Raw genomic sequence first — 24538 nt, 5'->3', positions numbered from 1 at the left:
GTAGAGAGTGAGTAGTAGAGAGTAGTAGTAGAGAGTAGTAGAGAGTGAGTAGTAGAGAGTAGTAGCGAGTGAGTAGTAGAGAGTAGTAAAGAGTGAGTAGTAGAGAGTGAATAGTAGAGAGTGAGTAGTAGAGAGTGAGTACTAGTGAGAGAGTTGTAGAGAGTAGTAGAGAGTGATTAGTAGAGAGTAGTAGAGTAGTAGAGAGTGAGTAGTAGAGAGAGAGTAGTAGAGAGAGAGTACTAGATAGTAGTAGAGAGTGAGTAGTAGAGAGTGAATAGTAGAGAGTAATAGGGAGAGAGTAGTAGAGAGTGAGTAGTAGAGAGTGAGTAGTAGAGAGTGAGTAGTAGAAAGTAGTAAAGAGTGAGTAGTAGAGATTAGTAGAGTTGTAGAGAGTGAGTAGTAGAGAGTGAGTAGTAGAGAGTGCGTAGTAGAGAGAGAGTAGTAGAGTGAGTAGTAGAATGAGTAGTAGAGTGAGTAGTAGAGAGTGAGTAGTAGAGAGTAGTAGAGAGTAGTAGAGAGAGAGAGTAGTAGAGAGTGAGTAGTAGAGAGTGAGTAGTAGAGAGAGTAGTAGAGAGTAGTAGAGTATTAGAGAATGAGTAGTAGAGAGTAGTGGCGTAGTAGAGAGTAGTGGAGTAGTAGAGAGTGAGTAGTAGAGTGAGTAGTAGGGAGTAGTACAGAGCAAGTAGTAGAGTGTGTAGTAGAGTGAGTAGTAGAGAGTAGTAGAGAGAGAGTAGTAGAGTGAGTAGTAGAGAGTGAGAAGTAGAGAGAGTAGTAGAGAGCGAGTAGTAGAGAGTGAGTAGTGGAGAGTGAGTAGTAGAAAGTAGTAGAGAGTGAGTAGTAGAGAGTGAGTAGTAGAGAGAGAGTAGTAAAGAGTAGTAGAGAGAGTAGTAGAGAGAGAGTAGTAGAGAGTGAGTAGTCGAGTAGTAGAGAGTGAGTGGTAGAGAGTAGTAGAGAGTGAGTAGTAGAGAGCCAGTAGTAGAGAGCGATTAGTAGAGAGAGTAGTACAGAGCAGTAGAGTAGTAGAGAGTGAGTAGTAGAGAGCGAGTAGTCGAGATTGAGTAGGGAGAGTGAGTAGTAGAGAGTGAGTAGTAGAGAGTGAATAGTAGAGAGTGAGTAGTAGAGAGTGGTAAAGAGAGTAGTAGAGAGTGAGTAGTAGAGAGAGAGTATAGAGAGTAGTAGAGAGTGAGTAGTAGAGTAGTAGAGGGGGTCTGGTAGAGAGTAGTAGAGAGTAGTAGTGAGTAGTAGAGAGTAGTAGAGAGTGAGTAGTAGAGAGTAGTAGTAGAGAGTAGTAAAGAGTGAGTAGTAGAGAGTACTAGCGAGTGAGTAGTAGAGAGTAGTAAAGAGTGAGTAGTAGAGAGTGAATAGTAGAGTGAGTAGTAGAGTGAGTACTAGTGAGAGAGTAGTAGAGAGTAGTAGAGAGTAGTAGAGTAGTAGAGAGTGAGTAGTAGAGTGGTAGAGAGTGAGTAATAGAGAGAGAGTACTAGAGAATAGTAGAGAGTGAGTAGTAGAGAGTGAATAGTAGAGAGTAATAGAGAGAGAGTAGTAGAGAGTGAGTAGTAGAAAGTAGTAAAGAGTGAGTAGTAGAGATTAGTAGAGTAGTAGAGAGTGAGTAGTAGAGAGTGAGTAGTAGAGAGAGTAGTAGAGAGTAGTAGAGAGTGAGTAGTAGAGAGTAGTCAGTCAGTGCCAGTCAGTGTCAGTCAGCCAGTGTCAGTCAGTCAGTAAGTGTCAGTCAATCAGTGGCAGTCAGTGTCAATCAGTGTCAGTCAGTGTCATTCAGTCAGTGTCAGTCAATCACTGTCAGTCAGTCAGTCAGTGTCAGTCAATCAGTGTCAGTCAGTGTCAGTCAGTCAGTGTCAGTCAATTAGTGTCAGTCAGTGTTGTGATGTATTCCTATAGGTTCTGAATCGATCCCCCTATTCCTGACCCTATTATAGTTAAACAAACCAACAAGTTAACTAGCAGTCAGCTCATGAGGCAGAAAACCCCCATGATGCAGATACCATTATCTGACGCAGTCACACTACGGCACAGGAACGTGTTATCTGATTAGGTCATAACGCTTGCGATCTAATTAGACAAGCGATATTCCTCCAGCCCCTGATAAGGCATACGGAGTTCTCATAACAAATCAAACCTATGACAACCTGGGCAAAACCCTGCGGCCATTGTTTTGATTTCACCGAGAACTTCAGTAAAAGAATGTGCTAACGAGCAAGTCGTATGACATCCTTATTGACGTATCTATGTCCATCCTTACGTCAATCTCGGCACCTTAAAGGTATAAATATTACCGATCTTGCCCTATGCAAACACACGCGTGGTGACGAGACGGAGCAGCCATACTTGCCGAAGCCAAGAGCAGAGCAGACCCCGCTGGCAGCAGCCCCGCCTTCCTGACGCGCTGAGAGACGCGCTGCTTTCTCCTGCCGAGAATCCAGCACCGGCGTTTCTGGGCAGCCCTCGCAGGCAGCCTGGAATATCGAGACCAGAGAGAGAGATACCATTCCTCATTCATCCTAACTTCCAGGTACAGAACTGAATAACCCCTCACAGAGAATTCTTTAGTTATTTCACTTGGCAAAAACAAACTTAACTTAAACTGTAACTTTCTATTCCCGCCCACGTATTAGGCTTAGGTCAGGTACACGGGGTAGGCGTATTTAGAAACACCAGTTGAGTACGTTTAGTCAAATGTATATGTGTATGTAATATATTTTATTCATTTTAAAACATCATATGGCTTAGAAACCATATCAATGTTTTTACAGTATTATTTTATACTATTGCTTTTAATGTATGCACTTTACTTAACTATAAGTATTGCAATAATATCGATCCATTTCTCTTGTATGAGAAAAGAGACTGATCAATAAATAACACCTTTTTATTGAACACGCCCGTTTCTTCCTTTTCTCTACAATCTGATGAGACTAAGAATGCACGTACTGACTGAGTAAAATAATTTGCCTTTTGTTCACACGACTCTCGAGATATACTCTTGATTAGGGGAGAGCAAAGTTGTCATGTTCTATGGTTGTCAGAAACTAAATCCCTTCTTGTCTAATCAGGGAAGTTAATTCCTCCTTGAACATTCAAGAAAGTTTCTAGTGAACTCTGAGCTAAGCTGGCAAACCCAAAACTTTAAGTCTAGTATCGACAGTAGTAGACCTAGTTAACGTCTGGTCTAGGCCTTTACTGCTGTAGGTATTATTCCAATGCGCAGAGCCTATTGGGATGATAGGAACTACACTACATGGCGCCCAACGCGTTTGGAAAGGGCGATAAAACTAACGTAAGACATTTAGAGTAACTTAGTCGTGCTTTCTCACTCAGACCCCTTTTCCCATAATACTCCAAAGACGTCTGGAGTGGGTGAAAGGTTATATCCGCCAGACCTCGCAGGAGGGAACTCCTATGTATGGTTCTTGGTATAGTCAACGTTGAAGGATAAACAGTTCCAAAATATTGTGCATCTAACCTTTGTTTCCATAAGAAACCTGATCTGCAAACAAAAGAAATAACCATCCTGTCAGTAAAATGTCAGAGAATGAGGATGAAAGAGAGGCAGTTAGATTAGCAACTGAACTCGCAGCAGCTGATGCTACCATGCAGGCAGCAGACCAGGATATAATACTCATCCCGGTCATCAAAAGGAGATCTATAACTCTAAAACTTATAGAAAATGGACTGACACCTAGAGGTGGCACAGTCATATTCGTAATTGAGGCACACGAATATCGGCAGACAGAGGTATACTATTCATGGATACATTTTCCAGCAGCAAATGCTGTAACAAAGTACTTCCACTATTACAAAATAGAGGAACCTCCTAATGAGTACACTCCTTTCGAGGAGGTGGAAGTACCACTCAAATTTCAAGAGCATCTGCTCTTATTTGATGGCGCCCTAAAACATAATAATCACATCACCAGGCTCGGTCCTTTAGGTAGACCAGGAGCAACGTGGCCGGTCCTAGCCGGATACACACCACATCCAGACATCAATGAGATGCCAGCAGCAGAGCTGTTAACACAGCTAAAACAATTAATAAAAATACATAGACAATTAGTCCAGTATGTGATGCGGACTTCAACAATTCAGCATGCGATTAAACTCCCACAGCTGACCCCTCACCAGGGGAACACAAATAAAATTACACCACAGAACATCCAGTCCTGCCTAGGTAAAGTACCGGCTAAACGGGAACAAATACCATTCTGGCTAGCGCAAAAAATCACCCAAATAGAGGCGGTGTTTCCTGACACCACCCCGCTAGAAAAGCACAGGATTCTGACTATCTGCCTTCCAATGGGAATCGCACCACACATTGAGGACTGTGACACTTGAGGTACAGTCTTTGCTTCCATCTACACAAAAACGCACGGTGTTCCATCCATTTCGGTAATACCAGATGTGCTAAAACAAATTCAAGATGAATATGGACCTGAACCCGCTTTAACTCTTGGTATGAAATTACTGAAAGACTTCAAGCAGGTCTCGGCTATATTATTAGCCAACATAAAAGGTGAAGCAGCAAACGTGGCGATCCGCCAGAGGTTAAAAGAGACAGATATAGCAGACCAACCAGCTGAAATTGCCAGAATCATAGAAAAATCCTATGAGGAACTAGGTAGAGATAGTTTAGGTGGAATACCAGTAAAACCGCAACTGATTGAAAGTCCTGAAAAAATATTTTTTAATAATAATTCTACATCACCAAAATAGAACTGGGATGGAAACAAACAATCCAATCCTAAAGAAAAGAAATTCCAGTCCCGAGGAAGGTCTCCTAGGCGAAGAGAAAAATCTCCGAACCAAAGACACAGGTCACCTCAGAGTGACCCCTCTGGGAAAAGATATAACCTTAGAAATAGGGATAATATTAAAAAGCCTGATAGATATCAAGACATTGATACACGTCCCTCTCAATCTTTTCAGACTTCCTCGCAGAAATCGGAAAGAAGAGGACGATCAGAACAAAGAGAAGAGCACGCCAAGTCCAAAGACAAGGAACCTGCTCAACTAAAAAAGAAATTACAATTTCCAAAAAAGAAGGTAGCCAGTATCAAGGTAGTTAACAATGCAGAGAATACTGAGGACACAACTGAAAAACGGAGAGTGGGCTCAGACAATGCTAGACAGCGCAGCAGAAGTGAGCATAGCTCGCAAAGTCCTTATGAATCATCTGGAGACAGTGGACACGAATGAATATCTTCAAGTGGAAACTGCGGACACCAGAGTTAGCAAACCTCACAAAATATACGAAATAACATTGCGTATAGAGGGGGATAAGACTAGAAAAATAAGGGGACTATTTTGGGATAATCTCTCCAAGGGCTATGATATCCTTCTAGCTGAAAAAGACTGGCCACCAGAGTTTGTAAGGGAGTGCCCTCATGGCGAAGAAGTAATTATGCCTGCCTTCTCAAATCAAATTCCAATTCATAAAAAGTACACACTTGCTAGAAAGTGGGCAGTGGCTCTAGCTCCAGCTTTATATAAAAATCACGTGGGATGGGATGAGGACTCTCCTCCTCACAAAATCCAGTTAAAATCACAACCTACTGCGCAAAGGCAGTACCCAATTAAGCAAGAAGCTAAAAAACAGGTAAATGAAATACTAGATCAGCTAGAATACCAGGGGGTGATTGAAACTTGCACCTCACAAATGAACAACCCTTTGTTTCCGGTCTCCAAACCAGACAATTCATATCGTCTAGTTTTGGATTACCGACACCTTAACACATGTTGCAAAACTTTTGCAGTGCAAAACTCACACAGTGCTGCACTAATGAATAACATAGTGAGCAAAAAGTACAAAACAACCTTAGACATCTCTAATGGATTCTTTTGTCAAAACATAGCACCAGAGAGCAGATATTTAACTGCGTTCTCAATAAATGGCACTCAAAAACAATTCTGTCGGTTAGCCCAGGGGTACAAGAACAGCCCGGGGGTATTCTCAGCGAGAGTAACAGAATTACTACAACTATATGATGATGAAGCATTATCTTATGTCGATGACATTTACTTAACAGATGATGACTTGGAGACTCACTTGAAGAGAGTGAACACCATAATACTTGGGTTCGCAGCAGAGGGTTACAAATTCAACTTTAAAAAATCCAGAATTGCCCATCTGAAAGTCCTGTTCTTAGGATATGAATTATCAAGTGAAGGCAAAAGCCTGGCCGACAATTTCCTAGAGAAATGTGCCGTAATCCAAGCACCTAGAACACTAAAAAACCTACAGTCGATTCTAGGCTTCCTAAATTTCGGAAGAACATACATTGCAAATTACGCAGAAAGGGTCAAACCCCTTTATGATCTAATAAAACCAGATTTTAAAAGATCCAATTGGACTCAAATACACACAGAAATTTTGAGATCCCTACAAACAGACATGCTAATTAAAACAAAATTAGAAACACGTGATAACACACGCAATCTTGTGATTCGAGTCATCCCAGGGAGATGCGGATTCACATACCTGACCTCTAATGAGGGAGAAAAGGTACCAATTGCATTCAAATCACACTTGTACACTAAGGCTGAAATGAAATTTAGCCCAACGGAAAAAATTCTTACGGCAACACAGACAGCTATAGCAAAAGAACGAGCCCTGGCACAAGGTAAATGAATAATAATCGTGACACCAATACCAGCCCTAGAGGCGGTAACAAAGGCAAGCATTCCAAATGCTAAAGCACTCCATCCGAGATGGATACAATGGGCTAATTCTCTTGCTGCAACAGACGTGTCGTACGAATTTGATCCTTACTTAAAAACACAAGAATTTCTCCAATATGAATTTGAATGTCCTCCGCCGACCGAAATTCTGCCTCTAGACCAGTACGGCTGTATAATATATACAGACGGATCAGCACAACCCGCAGTGGGGGGTAAGCAAGCTTACAGTGCTGCGTGCGCGATCGTTAAAGGTCGCTGGCACGAAGGAAAATTTAAACCAGCAATCACTAAAACACAATCTTTAGGAGATTGTACAGCTCAGCGAGCTGAACTACTGGCGTTCAAGATGGCGCTTGAAAATACCGATCGAGAATTCCCCACACTCATAGTGTGCGATTCGTATTATTGCGTTCAGTCTTACAATGAATACTTGCAGATCTGGCTTAAGAATGGTTTCAAGGATGCGAAAGGTGGCACAATCAAGCATAAAATGCTCTGGGAACAAGTAGTTCTTTTACAAAAAGAACTAACAAAGACTCACGTGATACATACACTGAGTCATCAACGTGATGGCGTTCACGTTGCAGGGAATTCATTGGCTGATGAGGCCGCGAAGGCAGCTGTGCAAACGGCTTCCGTAGCTGCCATCACCCGGTCAAAAACAAAAATAGACAGCGAAATATTACAAGCTGTCAGCGCTTCAGAAAAGGATTCGATAGAAACACTCCCGAAAGGCTTTCCAGTAAAATACTCATACATAACTGATGCAAACAATGTTCCTTTTGCTCGAATCCCTGGAGTGGGGGATAGGGCAATTCCAAACATGGAACATAGGTTAGGACTAATAATAGCGGCACACGAAGGGCTTGCTTCTATCCATGCTGGCGTCTCAGCCACAGTATCATTATTAAAACAGAGATACTGGTGGCCACAAATGAGAAGACAAACAAGGAACTATGTTCTAGAATGCGAGATATGTCAAAAAACGAAAGTATCAACTGTGAGACGCCCAGCTCAGACGCCCCTTCTAATCTCGGATAAACCATTAGCCTGTGTTTACCTAGACCACTGTGGTCCCTTACAAAGGGATGGTAACTATAAATATATCCTGGTCGCAGTGGATTCATGCACGAGATTCATATGGATGTGGCCCCAGCGAACGGCTGACGCCAGAACTGTTATAAAAGATTTGCGAGTCTTTATCGGCACATACGCAATTGGCATGCTGCATTCAGACCACGGTCCTGCTTTTAGCTCTCGGGCTTATAAGGAGGCCATGGTCAGCATGGGCGTGCAATTGCGGTACTCTTGTCCATTTCACCCTGAGGGGAACGGAATTGTTGAAAGAAAAAACCGTGACATAAAGCAATCTATAACGGAGAAGGTATTAGGTTCGGGAGCTGGGTGGGTCAAACATCTAATAAGTGTCCAACGTAGTCTCAATAACTTGCCAAGAAATTCTCTGAAGGGATTCAGTGCGTACAAATTATTATTTGGAACTAGGATGATGATCTCTGACATTGATAGTCAGACTTCAGTGGTGAAAGAAAAAAGCTTTGATATCAAAGACCGTTTGGCTATTTTGCAGGACTTAAACAAAACAAGAAAAGACCTGAGCAACATAAAGTTGAAACAACAGCCAACAACCACTGAAGAAACACCACCTGTCCCAGCAAGACCTGTCTGGATTCCAAAAGTCGGGGATCTAGTCAGGGAAAAGATCGCGGTAAAGAAGGAATTTGGGCCTTCTTACAGAAAAGCAGTTCCTGTCTTGTCTGTCAACGGGACAAGATCAGTTGTACTACCGCCACTTGCTGGTAAAAAGGAGAACCGAGTTGTATCCATCGACCTGGTAAAACCACAACATGTGGCCGATAACAAACAGTAGGCCAAGTGGACTCCCAATAAGTAGCAGAACACCAAGGTTTGCTACCAGTACAGAGGTCCTAACAAAGAGGCTCATCACATTCGAAACGCCTACAGAAGAACAACATGGACTATGCAACAATGCAATAGAACTAAGACCTCTGAAAACCCAAATAAAAACATTTAGCAGAGACACACCAATCTATAATGAAGTAACAAGTGAAAATGCAAGAAACGGAAATCCTGAAGCAATTGGAACAATTGACAGAACTGCATCCGGCTACTTCATAAACTTCGATGATTCCTCTGAGGGCTTCAGCGAATCAAAGACACAGCCATCATCAAAAACCTTTAAAGATAAAGCTAAGGAACTTTTGAAACAACTGAAAGAAACATATCTGATTTCTCCATGGATTGAATTTTGGGTGGGTTTTGGTGCATTTATCCTCATACTTTGGCTCATCATGGTACTTACTTTGGGACGCTTCGTTGAGGGAAAATATGCAAAAATGGACACAGCAAGTCAGAAAATCAACTTGATCCTCAAACCACACACATCTTCACACGTCGAGAAAAGAGAACTTTCCTCAGCCAACTTCACAGCCAATCCGATACCTGGTGGGGTAGCATGGGACAACACTGACTATGAAATTTATGGTCCGGTCGAGATCCTGAAATATCCACACCAAATTAAGATCTCCTTGAGTGACTTTGTAAAACCAAACTCATTTGCTGATGATTGGGACTTCGAAAGCATTAATAATATGATGTCTGACTTAGTAATGTCTGCTAAATTTACCAAACATGATTATTTGCAGGGTTCTACAAATTATGATAGTATGTACTGTTATAACCACTATGGTAACCATTTTTTACATAGATCTGCACAACCTAGAAATGTTTTAAATTATAATCAATGGGAACATTGTGCAACACCTCCAAAAGGGAGCTCAAGAACCGTTTACGACAAATATTCATATTTTTCAGGTTTTAACACAAGTAATGCTGAAACATTTTATTTTAAATTGTCAAACAAAACAGGGACCAAGACCATGATAACCAACACAAAATTGTTATATTCAGACTCATTCTTTGAAAAAATGAATACTTTTGGTTTTGATTATTGGGACAAAAATGTTGAATTGAAAAGTGTTTGGGGTACAAAAGAATGGCAAGTACAGGGTATAGAAGCTTTGTTTAGAGCCTGCATGATCCCAGAACAAATGATATTTTTAAATGACACTGTTCAACAAACCACCTGTCTTGGCCTAGCCAAAATCAAAGATTTAAATAAACCGTCTATTCCAAAGCCAACAATGTTTAGCAACACTTCTACAGATGAAGAGATAGAGGTAAACCAAATATTAAACCAAAACAGAACACATCCTGATTGGAAACAGTGGTTGATCTGGCCCACAGATACTAATAACTGTCAAGACAGATTCCTGAACAAAACACAGGGGTTCAAAATGACCAGGCCAGACCCTAGATATCCTCAAAGACATCACCCAGGGATAATAACCACCTACAGTGTGGGCAAATTATGCCTTCAATGGCTGCAAACTTCCACACTGGCAGAAATTAAGCAACACCTAACTTTACTTACTGATGGTGCTGACTTGCGTGATTTCACTTTGGGACCACGCAAACAGCGTCAAAAGCGTTTCATAGCAGTCTCTGTATATGCAGCATACAATGAGGCCTGGAAGGTTACTCAAATTGAAACAGCAGAGAAAATACGGGAAATTGACCGTATTAATTTGGAAAAATCACTTTCTGTAGTGGACAATGGGTTAATGACTCTGTCCTCCAGAATTTTTTCTTTGGACAGCATAGTGTCTTCAGCAATCGACATATTATCGCAAGACTTACTGTTATTACAACACGGTCAGTCACAATTGCGCTCTATTGTACAGCTTGGCTGGACGTTACAAAATCTGCGTTCAGGCTATGTGCCTTGGCGTTTAATCAACACAACGTCACTATTCCAAATCTTTAACCTTACTGATAGACAAATCAGTATGGCACAAAAGGGTGCTGATTATACAATCTTGAGCATTGAAAAACTCGAAAGATTACCAGTGACAATGTCAGAACGACCTGTCAGTGAATGGATAATACATGGGATAATAAATATTCCAATCTCAACCTTCAGGTTTCAATACTGCCAAAAATATATACAGGCTGGCATGTACGAGAAATTGGGAAAGGGGTACCTTAAAACAACATGGAACCTGCCCTATTCACATGCATGTGTCAGTAATAAAGGACAGAAAGTGTTTCTTAGTGGCAACAATTGTGCGATGTCACTAAGTGGCACACTTCTGTGTAACGGAATTAGTTTGCATGGAGCCTGTGAAGGGAATTCATACAACCTTTCATGTCACCAACAAGGCGCACCTGCAACAGAAATAGAACCATTCTTTCAAAGACTCTATAATGGGAGTTACATTCTTATTGTAGACCGCAGATGTTGTAGTCTTATGCCCGGGACTCCTTATCTAGTAACTACGACTGCGAAGGTCAAGTGCTGTGGACGCTCATTGTTCCCCAGCTCCTTCCCAGACAAGGAGGCAAGGGCATGGCCCGATTTGAAAATTACTTCTATTCGAATAGATACTTTAAGCAGAATGAAAACAGTGCTTCTTCAGACGCCTACCAGGCTTTCGTCATCAAAAGAAACGTATGATCTACAAGTCGCAAGGACGACTGCAGAGATACATACATTATTATCAACTAATTCCCCCGTACATTTTGCGGAAATCCTGAATGAAATCTTAAATATTTCTGATACCAATGGGGTCTCAAAGGTATTTAAGACAGTATTTTCGATAGCATTAACACCATTCAAAGCCATACTGGGTATTTTTCCAGATTTCGTCCATTCGATTTTTGGCGGACTTCCCCTGATCCTGGGACTAATTGCAGGAATCCTATTCTTAGTCCTTATTTTTCGTTATGGCAACCCATGTCACAGACAAAACTCTGGCGACAAGAGAAGAAACAATCCTAGCCATTGGATACCGGGACCGGATATCAAAAATCCTGGGACTCTCCCGGCTTAGAGACCTGAACATGACTTGGTTTCTATCATTTCGACCAATGTGGCAAAGATGTGTTTTACCTGTATTGAGGTGTCTGCTATGCGGAGAAGAATGCGTGTTAGACACCTGTCTGACGCTACAATCGGATGCGCCAATGGATGCAGAAACATTGATGAGGTTCATGCTTTGTGCTGCCCTCAAAGGCTACCAATCCTGATGACGGCATTCGTGGAAGCTTCACCACTACGATTGATGGGTAGTGAAGTTCAAGATGAAAGCAGCATCGAACATGTACGACCTTCTGTCAGTAATACAAATCAGAATGTCAATGGAGACAATCATGCACAAGAATGCATGATTACACCTATTTCCGAGTTAGTGGAACTTTCCCAGGAAGCTGTTGACAGTTTTTTCGAAAGCCTGAATGATATGATGTTCTCTCCAGAACAGAAATAGAGACTTTTGAGCAAGCGTTCCCTGAATTCGGCCTTCAACTTTAAAAATAAAGTCACATGAACAATTTTCCCTCCAGTTCACGGACAGCAATTTTTCAGCAGCCCCAAATATTTTTGCATATTTTTCGGGACACTATCTTCTGCTTAAAGTAAGAACTATTCTTAGAGAACTAAGTTTGCTAAATTTTAGATAGCTTATAGACATTAGCTGCCCGCTGATACGTTTACAAATATTTTATTCTGTGATGGAATGGTCTCGAATTTTTTTTCTGTATTAAGAAGCCATTTCATGTGTAAATTCTCATATACCAAATAAGCAATAATGTATACAAATGCGATTACTTTGGCATTTTTCTACAGCTTGAGTGCATACAATACATATGTCTGCAATTTTTCCGTATATTTGAAAAATTTCAAAATGCATTTATGTATTTTGGGGTGGTAAGGTATACACTATACTCTATAGTATGTTGTACTATGTTATACTATGCATAGATTAGTAAATATGTACATAGTTAGCGTGGAGGGGGTGTGATGTATTCCTATAGGTTCTGAATCGATCCCCCTATTCCTGACCCTATTCTAGTTAAACAAACCAACAAGTTAACTAGCAGTCAGCCCATGAGGCAGAAAACCCCCATGATGCAGATACCGTTATCTGACGCAGTCACACTACGGCACAGGAACGTGTTATCTGATTAGGTCATAACGCTTGCGATCTAATTAGACAAGCGATATTCCTCCAGCCCCTGATAAGGCATACGGAGTTCTCATAACAAATCAAACCTATGACAAACTGGGCAAAACCCTGCTGCCATTGTTTTGATTTCACCGAGAACTTCAGTAAAAGAATGTGCTAACGAGCAAGTCGTATGACATCCTTATTGACGTATCTATGTCCATCCTTACGTCAATCTCGGCACCTTAAAGGTATAAATATTACCGATCTTGCCCTATGCAAACACACGCGTGGTGACGAGACGGAGCAGCCATACTTGCCGAAGCCAAGAGCAGAGCAGACCCCGCTGGCAGCAGCCCCGCCTTCCTGACGCGCTGAGAGACGCGCTGCTTTCTCCTGCCGAGAATCCAGCACCGGCGTTTCTGGGCAGCCCTCGCAGGCAGCCTGGAATATCGAGACCAGAGAGAGAGATACCATTCCTCATTCATCCTAACTTCCAGGTACAGAACTGAATAACCCCTCACAGAGAATTCTTTAGTTATTTCACTTGGCAAAAACAAACTTAACTTAAACTGTAACTTTCTATTCCCGCCCACGTATTAGGCTTAGGTCAGGTACACGGGGTAGGCGTATTTAGAAACACCAGTTGAGTACGTTTAGTCAAATGCATATGTGTATGTAATATATTTTATTCATTTTAAAACATCATATGGCTTAGAAACCATATCAATGTTTTTACAGTATTATTTTATACTATTGCTTTTAATGTATAAACTTTACTTTTTTTTTTTTTTTTGCTGGTTTTTATAGCGCTTGAATCGACTCCAGATGGAGTATCTCTGCGCTTTTGGTGCCGACTAAACAGGAGATGTAAATTGGAGCAGATGCTAGATCTCATTTTTAAACAGAACGGTTTTCAGTTGCCTTCTGAATTTTAAGTGCTCAGTACACTGTCTTAGGGACAGAGGGAGTCTATTCCATAATGTGGGTCCTGCAATTGACAACGCTTTATTCCCATGCCTCGCTTTCCTGGCACGGGGCACCACTAGGAGCAGATTATTGCTTGATCTTAGTGTACGAGATGGAATGTAGGGAATAAATTTGTTTTCAAGATATGCAGGCCCTTGTCCATGAAGACATTTGTGGATCAGGCAGCCTATCTTGAATTTTGTTCTTTGCCGGATCGAGAGCCAGTGTAATTGCTCAAGGAGGGGTTTAGATGGAGTTCTTGGCGGAGCATTCAGAACTAGGCGAGCCGCTGTGTTTTGAATGACCTGGAGCTTAGCCAACACGCCTTCATTGGCAGAAAGCAGCAGGCCATTACAGTAGTCGATCCGACTTAGCACGAGTGCCTGCACTAGCGTCCTCCTAAAGGAATCCGGCAGTAGAGGGAAGACCTTACGCAACAGGCTGATGGTATGGAAACAAGAACCCGAGATGTAGTTTGAGTGCTGTTTTAGTGATAGTTCTTGATCCAAACGGACCCCCAGGTTTTTCACTATCTGTTTGGGTTCGGGGGCTGCTCCCAAGTCCTGTGGCCACCAATCCGGGGCCCATAGCATCCTGGCTTCTCCAAACAGCATGACTTCCGTCTTGCTGACGTTGCACTGAAGGCAGTTGGAGGACATCCAGTGTGCCACTGCCTTCATGCCTGATGAGAAGGAGTTTCTTACTTCAGCGGAGAGGGTTTTAAAGGGGAAGAGGAGCTGGGTGTCATCAGCGTAGGATACTGGGATGAACCCGTACCTACGCATCACTCTAGCCAGGGGTGCCACATAAATGTTAAAGAGGGTCGGGCTTAGACACGAACCCTGTGGCACCCCTTTTGATATCTCCACCTCCGCTGAACGATATGCACCCATGGTGACAGTCTGGGTGCGATCGGATAAAAAACTCCTTAGCCAGGCAAGGGCTTTGTTCTTGATGCCAGCGTTCGACAACCGCTCAGTCAGGATGGAATGTGACACGGTGTCGAACGCTGCTGACAGATCTAAAAGAACCAAGATTACTGAGATGCCCTTGTCCTGGTACATGTGCAGGTCATCAGTGACTGACAGAAGGGTGGATTCAGTGCTATGTTTGGGTCTGAAACCTGACTGAGAGTAGTCCAGGGCCCCAGCAAGTTCGATATAGCTGGAGAGATGGTGGTTGGCATGCTTCTCAGTCAGTTTTCCTAGGAAAGGTAGTAAGGAGATGGGCCTCAGATTAGCCAATTTGGTCCACGGAGTCGCAGTGTTTTTCCTAATTGGTCTAACAATGGCTCGTTTCCATTCTCTAGGGACATTGCCTGTGCTCAGAGAGAGATTTACCATTTCTCCAATCATGGGGCAGAGTTGTTCGGCTAGGGCGGGCATTATCCTCGCTGGGATAGTATCGTCTGGGCTACCACTTTTGATCTGTGATATCAAAGAGAGGATGTTATCAGACGAAATAGGAGGGAAAGTATCAAGAGAGTGAGTATTCTGCTTCAGGTCAGCATCTATTTGGAGAGGCGCTGTATCTGTAGTGATGGTCTTATTGGCGCAGATTATTTTCTCATAGATTTTATCTATTTTTTCAGTAAAAATTTGAGATATTTCATTGCACAGCTGCTGTGATGCTACCTCAGATGTTTCACATGCTGTAGGTTTGACAAATGTTTGAAGGATTTGATAGAGGACCCTGGGTGAATTCCCTGCAGCTGTGATTTGTGCAGTAATATGGGTTTTTCGTGCTACCCGGATGGCTTTATGGTAGATGGATAGTGAATCCCAATATTTATTCTTGTCCTCTACCAAATGAGAAGTTCTCCACTTCTTCTCAAACTTCCTGGCGGTTAGTTTTAACGTCCTTAGATGGTCCGAGAACCAGATTTCCTGTTTTTTAGCAGGTCGGGGTTTGAATTGCTTCATGGGGGCAATTTTATCTATCGCATCCCTAGTTGCGCGTTCAAATTTTCCAAGTGCAATTTCAGCGTTATCAGTGGGGAGGATGGCGAAGGGCTTGAACTTTCCCTTGAAGGAGTCAGCAGTAACTTTGTGCCATTGTCTGCGTACACTAGGTAGGGAGATAGTGCTTACAGGGGTAGGGTTAGCATACGGGGTGTAGAATTCCATTATAAAGTGATCAGTCCAGTTAACCTGAAATCCAGGTAAACATGAAACTGACAGGAAATTAGATAAAATCAGGTCAAGAGTGTGTCCTGCCTGATGGGTGGGCCCAGAATTACGTTTTATGAGTCCTAATAAGGATAAATCTGTTAGTAGGGTCTGCGCCTCATTACAATCCAGCTTTTCGCTGTGTACATTAAAATCCCCTACTAGTATGAAGTTGCTCTCATTATTTATATGAGGGGCCAGTAGCTCAATCAGCTTATTGGAAAAGTTTGTGCAGGGCCCAGGAGGACGGTATACTAGGGCACCTTTTTGACTTTCTTTGGGGGACAATACGATTTTGAAAATGAGTAGTTCAATTTCAGGGGTGCTCAGCTCATCTAGTATCTTGATGCTAATATCTTGTTTGTGCACAATGGCTATCCCACCACCAGTTTTTATTGGCCGGTCCAGTCTGACTATTTTGTAGTCGTCTGGGATTCCTAGGGTTATAGCAGGGGTGGAATGTGGTTTTAACCATGTTTCTGTGAGATAGCACAGGTCGGGTTGTTTTGAGGAAATTAGGTCCCATACTTCGGCAGTGTGTTTGGAGAGTGACCTAATATTGCAAAGGACGTTTTTCCTCCCCGGGGGAGTCTGGGTAGAGTCATTCTCAATATTGCTAGGCGATTTACATGGTTGGTGATGTTTAGCCTCAATATTGTCTCTTATTTGAGTACTAAACTGACTGTGGCAATGAAAGCAGGAAAAAGGGCCTTCTATCTCAGGGAACATATCCTGTTTGCATCCCAATAGTGGGGCAGATTTGAGTTGCAGCAGTACCTGAGGTGTGTATTTGAGCCCTTGTGGGGGATGCCCTGGGAGATCAATTGATGCCGCTCCCATGGCCCCTGTGCCCCGTCCTGTCGCGGACGGGCGCAGACGGGCAGGTCTTTGGCTTGTCTTAGGCGCCGTCCAGGGCGCCCCGCTGCGCGCACCCGCTGCGCGCTCGAGCCGACGAGGGGCTAAATAGCCCTCAGATTGTGATCAGCTAGAGCGCTAACCGCTCTACTTCCTGTGGGCGTCTGGCTCTTGCCTGCCCCGCCCTCCGCACAACGGTATTGGCTACCGAGTCGGACCGGGGCGGGCAGGCTGGAGTATTGAGCTCAAAGGCTGGGAAGTGTTCTGTGAGCCCTAGCTGCACCGGCGAAGTGCAATGTGCAAATGGCAATGCAGAGTGCAAGGTACAGTTAAAATTCTTAATCAACTTTAGCTGCTATCCGCCGTTAGTGCTAAAGTGCTAGGCTCAATTAAAAGTGTTATTTTTAAAATTCGTAATCAATTTTAAAAGTAGGCAATTGTCAAAGGTTAAAACAGTTTACATGCAGAGCATCCGCTCTAAAATTGTTTCTGGCGCCAAGCGGGGTCAGGAGATGCTGCCACCGTCGTCCCTTAACTATAAGTATTGCAATAATATCGATCCATTTCTCTTGTATGAGAAAAGAGACTGCTCAATAAATAACACCTTTTTATTGAACACGCCCGTCTCTTCCTTTTCTCTACAATCTGTTGAGACTAAGAATGCACGTACTGACTGAGTAAAATAATTTGCCTTTTGTTCACACGACTCTCGAGATATACTCTTGATTAGGGGAGAGCAAAGTTGTCATGTTCTATGGTTGTCAGAAACTAAATCCCTTCTTGTCTAATCAGGGAAGTTAATTCCTCTTGAACATTCGAGAAAGTTTCTAGTGAACTCTGAGCTAAGCTGGCAAACCCAAAACTTTAAGTCTAGTATCGACAGTAGTAGACCTAGTTAACGTCTGGTCTAGGCCTTTACTGCTGTAGGTATTATTCCAATGCGCAGAGCCTATTGGGATGATAGGAACTACACTACAGTGTCAGTCGGTGTCAGTGTCAGTCAATCAGTGTCAGTCAGTGTCAATCAGTCAGTGTCAGTCAGTCAGTCAGTGTCAGCTAAAGCAGCTCTGCTGACCTGGTTCTCTGGCTCTAAAGCAGCTCTGCTGACCTGGTTCTCTGGCACTGAAGCAGCTCTGCTGACCTGGTTCTCTCCCTCTAAAGCAGCTCTGCTGACCTGGTTTCTCTGGCTCTACAGCAGGTCTGCTGACCTGGTTCTCTGGCTCTAGAGCAGCTCAGCAGACCCAGTTCTTAGGCTACAGAGCAGCTCTGCTGATCTGGTTCTCTGGCTCTAAAGCAGCTCTGCTGACCCGGTTCTATGGCTCTAAAGCAGTTCTGCTGACATGGTATCAATATCATACTTGGTATCAGTTCTCAATAGGAATGGGGTCCCTCCAAGTGTTATAATAGACAAATACAGGCAAGTGACTTTGAATAAACTGACATGCAGTGTACTTTGGAAAGATACACATTAACACTTGTACTATAGCCTAAGATAGCAGAGTGGATGGCAGGCTTCCAGGATCCTGATGGCTGGATAGGAACATCGATTTTATATATAGCTACTCTGTTTTTCAAGAAATTTCAAATAACTAACATTTCAGCTTAGCTTCCTTCAAATGAAGCATGTTAGTAGGACAGGTGGGCAGTCGGAAAATGTCTTTGGGGGCCCCATGGGTGCAATGTCGCCGAATGGCAGCCTGAGGGCACCTATGGTGCCCCTCTGTAGATCCCTGCACCCGGTGGCAGGCACCTAGGGGTGCCGGCTACAGGGTGCAGGGATGGACTGCACCACTCCAGTTCACAATGCGGGCATGCATTCTGCCCGGAATGCATGCTTCCATTGTGTGACATACAATGCGATTCTACTTGCAGGGCCACAACCAACAATAGTAGGTCAGTCAGTCACGGTTCCTGACCGATGTCGGACGGACTCTGGTCCGTCAGTCATCGGAATCAGCCCCTAAGTGTTAGAAACCATGTAGGTGTACCTTGGCTTCTTAACATGCACTTAAGTTCACCATGACGGCGATACGAATGTTCTTTGGTGCCATGCTGGCACGCCATCAAATTGGTTACCTGAGATTCTAAATTTTCATGTCTTTCTTCAAGTTTTTCCATGAACTCTTTTGCAGAAACATGTTGAAGATGAACTCCTGTTTTAATATATGGTTCACTGCATATGAAAGTGCAGACAAATCACTCTCAAAGAAAAGATGAAATATATATGGAATCACAGCAGAAATCTTGCATCTTCAGAGTACTATCGTGTTGATCGGTATTCTGATGCTGGAATCCATACAGCTCGCTTATCAAATCGTCCACCTTCTGCAGTGGGAATAGCTGTGGAAAATAACAAGCTTCTAAAGTTTTTTCCCATATACTCATGGGAGCTCCTTTTGCTTCTTTTATTTGAAATAATTCAATAGTGTTTCCTATGATTTCTATTAAATGGAGAGGATATATGGTATAATGTTCGTAAATCTCTTCACTCCTGTATATTTTCACTTTCTCAATTGGGCAACTTGAGATTAGTATTACATTCTTATAATAAATATTATCCTGTACTAGGTATAATGTAGCATTTCGAAGTTTATTAATATCTACAAATTGTTGCTAGATTTTTTTACTCTTTGTTGGTACGCAATTTACTAGAATAACTACTGCTTCATTTACCTCTCTGTATACACCAACAGTTTTAATATATATATATTTTTAATGTAAATGTAAATACACAACTCTTCCTTTAAGTCCTTTTTGTAAATCTATTGGTGGCAGCTTACCTGTCTTAAGCTCAATACAAACTATGGCCTGGAATGGGTGTACAGATTGGATAGGAATAGACTTATATACATTTAAATCTGCCAGTTCCTGAGGAATAGATATCTACTCTAAGTTGTTAAGTACTGCTCTTGCTGGCATTTTGTTTTCCTCTAATTTGTTTTAACAGTACCTACGTATAATTTGATCGCCGGACAACTCAAATTGTCCTCCTACAAACAAATAAAGAACAAATTGCTTCCCTTATCATTGTTTTATTTTTCAATTTTTAAATGTAAATCAACATTCCTAGTTTGAGTACTACAGTGAGTACGTCGACAACAAATACAAATATAGATTGATTTTTCAGAGGAAACAGTGTTAAACTTTGTAATTTCTTCTGCAAAATCATCAATACTAATCTCTTTGTCCTGTTCTACTACACCTAAGGTTATCAAGTCCTCAGTTTCTGTACACTCATCTTCAGAACAAACAAAACAAAACTGTACATAATCACAAACTTTCTGTACATCTGCTACACAACTGTGCAAAAGAGCTGTATTCATTTCACTTAAACCTAATGCAAGAGTTTTTACATAGTAGTCTTTTTACTAACTTCCGCATTTCAGAGTAATGTACAGCTAACAATCTTAAATGATGAATAAGCCAGATAATGACTCTTCAACTTAGTATATTTTTTCTTATTTTACATGGATGTAGTCAGTGCAACATCTTAATCTTCCACTTAACATTTTTATTTGCATATTTGTGTAAAAGAATTTGTAATATGTCACTAGAGTACTTCCAAATACTGCAAATACTTCTACAATCCCACCTATATACAGGAGCTTGTGTACGCCTTCCTAGAACTTCTTCAGCTATTACTTCTTCTACATTCCTAGAAACCATTTTTTCCTTTTGAATGGACAGCCATTTTTCACCTCATAACATTGACCACTAGTATCAACTGAATGTACTAATGTGTTCTCTTGAAAATAGCTTTCATCATTAAAGAAAGGCTCAGTACTGGAAGAGTGCTTCCATGCACCAGTAACATTTTTACAAAAGTTAATTCTATTAACCAGTCTTTTTCTTTTGCTTTTCTCCTTCATAAATACCATTGTTTTATCTAAAGTTCTTATTCTCTTCAATATTAAGATAATTATTGTTTGTTTCAACTCAAAAGCTCTATCTACTAAACTTTCAATCTGTTGCTTTTAGGTCGAAGCCTAGCGTAAGACTGCGCACATGCGCAGCTTTGCTGGCGAGATCTTATGATCTGAGGAGCTTTCTCTAGCGGGCTTTAAGCCCCGCCCCTCTTTCCCATTGGCCAGCGTCACCAGGTGTTCAGGACGTACACTTTTCTCGTTTTTGTCCGTCCCACTTGGATGGACTGCCCTGACTTCCTTCTGGCATAAAAGGTTTGTTATCCTTATCGGGGCTAAACACATGGCCCCTTAAAGATAATAAAAACCTTTTACGCCAGAATTAAAGCAGGCCGAGGCCGTCCAAGTGGGACAGACAAAAAGAGAAAAGTGTACGTCATGGCTGTAAATGTTTAAAATGTAGTCACATAGTCCGTCTCATCTTAGGAATTATTTATAGCTTCTACAGCAGTGACAATGTGGCTTTTTATCAGAATCTTGGAAGACCATTTGTCACCAATAAATAGAGTGCCTGGGTGTACCACAGCATCAAAACACGTGCATGTGTGTTACGTGACAAAGCATGAGTGATCTTGAAACACGCTTTTTTAAAGCAACCCCACTGCATTAGTGTGGATGATTAAAACGGCCAGGAGCTCCGCCACTCCAAGCTGCCCATGCGTGTTGTTTACAAACACAGCAGCAGCACGGTTTCTCCTTACCTGTCCCACACAGCACGGCACAGACATGCTTCTGGTGTACAGTGCAACCCAGCTCCACTGAAGCGGCTACAAAGCCTCCTTGACATGCAGCCCCGGACTACACGGGCAGCAGAGGGGCAGGCAGGTGGTCCCGGCTGCTACCACAGCAGGCGAGCAGCCAGTCTGCCTCTCGGCACCTCCAACTGTTAGCAATAGGGTGCTTCTCGCTGGTCTCACAATAGACGTTGGCTGTTAAATCCCAGGAAGTATGGGATCTCTAGTAGGTCCTAAGGCAGCGCAATTGGCAGTCCTCAGCAGATTGGATAGTGCAGTGGAGCTCCCCGGTGCTCTGCAGCATGCCCAGACACTCAGCACCTGCCTCTCCGCTTCCTGCCGGCCCCTCTGCCTGCTGAGGCTCCTTGTCCCGCCCCTCCACCCGGGATCCTCTCCACGCAGCCCTCCAGCACAAGAAGACAAAAAACACTGCCTGTTCCCACCACCTGTGGGACCCTAGGGAGCCCGAAGGGGGTTTCGGTAGACCTAGTTACCGTGCACCTGTTGCAGCAGGTGCTATGTTAGGCACAGAAGCATCGTAAAATGGTAATAACAGCACACCTTACAATCTGCACATCTGAATATATGGCTTATGAGAGTCCATATTTTCATGAGTATTTGTGTAAAATAAAAACATACCAGAACGTAGATCGCGGCTCTGCCCCCGGGGGAGCTAATAAACAAGACTCATAAAGAAAAGCAGTTGAAGTTAATGGAAGCTGCAAAACCAGAGTGCTTCATTTAACGTGGACACACGCCATTAGCCTGATGGCATGACAACAGACATCTGACGTGACCGATAGCTAGCTTCCAATGCAAGCGCAAACAATTCGGTACTCACAGCTTGTCTCTTTCAGCTCCATACTAGGAAGCTGTGTTTTAAAAACAAAATGCATGTGTGGCTCTGTGTGTGTGTGTGGCTCTGTGTGTGTGTGTGTGTGTGGCTCTGTGTGTGTGTGGCTCTGTGTGTGTGGCTCTGTATGCATTGCTCTGTGTGTGTGGCTCTGTGTGTGTGTGTGTGTGGCTCTGTGTGTATGTGTGGATCTGTATGTGGCTCTGTGTGTGTGTGTGGCTCTGTGTGTGACTGTGTGTGTGTGTGTGTGTGTGTGTGTGGGTCTGTGTCTGTGGCGTTGTGTGTGTGTGTGTGGCTCTGTGTGTGTGTGTGGTTCTGTGTGTGTGTAGCTCTGTGTTTATGTGTGGCTCTGTGTGTGTGTGGCTCTGTGTGTGTTGGTGGCTCTGTGTGTGTGTGGCTCTGTGTGTGTCTGTATGTGGGTGTGGCTCTGTGTGTGTGTGTGGCTCAGTTTGCATGGGCAATTATTTTCTTTTTCTTAGCCGTAGTATGCAAATGTGAATCAGGTGCAAAATCTCAGTTTTTACATGATCCGCATTTTGCCTGCAGTGGACTAGAAAATGAATTAATTGTATGCTGCATTTTTGCAGTGATCCATTGGCTGCCACAAAATTACTGCCTAGGCATGTCAACTTGCAGATAGATTTCACAATGGGGGAGGGAGCTTGGGGAGTGGATCTTATAGGGGATGTGTCTATGAAGGGACAAAATCATAAGCCAATGGCGTTTACGAGGCATGAGGGCACAAGGTCATGAAGAGGGGTCGGGGCTTTGGGCTGAGATCTGACCCCCAACATCCCTCCCCCCAAAACAAAAGCTTCTGAAGCTACCACTAATGCCCTGGGGAGTATGTAAAAAAAATTGGCCATGAAACACAGCAGCGCCCACCCTTCAGACATGAGCTGGAAACCCACATCCCACACCTGCAGTGTGAGAGACAGTAGTGTGTATGAGAGACAGCAGTGTGAGAGACAGCATTGTGTGTAAGAAAGACAGCAGTGTGTGAGAAACAGCAGTGTGTGAGAGAGACAGCAATGTGAGAGACAGCAGTGTGTGTTCTAGGGAGAGCATGGTGTGTGAGAGAGACAGCAGTGTGAGAGAAACAGCAGTGTGAGAGAGACAGCAGTGTGAGAGACAGCAGTGTGTGTAAGAGAGACAGAAGTGTGTGAGAGACAGCCGTGTGAGAGACCTTTTATTTATGTCTTTGTTTTTGAAACATAAATAAAACGCATTGTTATTTGCAATGTCAATAGCTCAAACTCGCGTAAATATGAGACCTATGGCATTACAAATGCAATATGTCTCGTATTTGCGAGAGATTAAGCTATTGACATTGTAAATGACAATGCCATTTATTTATCTGTTTTCAAAACCAACACAAAAATAAAAAGTTTGTAATTTACAATGCCAATAGCTCTAACTTTTGTGAAGACGAGACCTATTGCATTGTAAATGCTTGTTCTTATAAGCTGCTAAACGTCACTAATATTTTTTTATTTATTTTTAATACATTTTAAATTAGTCTACTTCTAAACATTTTTCTTCTTAAATCCTTTGCTGTTTCTGCCTACTTGTCCGATGTGTTGTTTTTCTATAATTTAAAGTTCTTTCAACATGACCAATTCTCTTTTGTATTTCATTTGATGTTAAACTTTTCTTTTTCTTTTCAAACTTTTTCTCAGTTTTCCATCTTCGTAATAGTGTTTTAAGAAATTGTTTAGCTCTCTTACCAGAATATTTTTTTCTGACTATAATATAGTGTGTTTCATCTAATTCTTTTTAATCTTCTTTAAATAGTACTGTTTTTTGTTCTCTTCTCGTTTCATGTTTTCTTGCCAGCTTCAAGTCTTTTATTGAGGAAAGTAAAAACGTAAAAAACAAACAACAGTTTAAATAGTATGTACATAAATTAATAATTTTAAATCAATTACATAATATTATTGATAATAATCGCTAACCAGTTATTTACAATCACATTGCCATTGTCTCCATTAGCAATACATGTGTAGGATATCTAACTATGCACGTTATTAAAGCTGTTAATGGTTGAAAATATGTCAGAAAAGTTTTATAAATTGGTATACCTTTTTATTTTCAACATCAATGACTTTCGATTTATTTTACAGTATAGACAGGTATGAACCTGTGTAATCAAATGCTTACATCAGTCCTCTCTAGCAAACAGATGTATCCTTGATGCACTAGAATATTAACTACTTTTATTTTCACATGGGTATGATAGACTGTATACTTTTTCACTTACTGTAATCACCTGTACTATACCTGTCAAACTAAATAGAGAAGA

This window comes from Lissotriton helveticus, chromosome 2_1 (genome assembly GCF_964261635.1).
Source record: "Lissotriton helveticus chromosome 2_1, aLisHel1.1, whole genome shotgun sequence".
In the NCBI taxonomy this organism is placed as follows: Eukaryota; Metazoa; Chordata; class Amphibia; order Caudata; family Salamandridae; genus Lissotriton; species Lissotriton helveticus.
Note: the sequence above shows the minus strand (reverse complement) of the source record.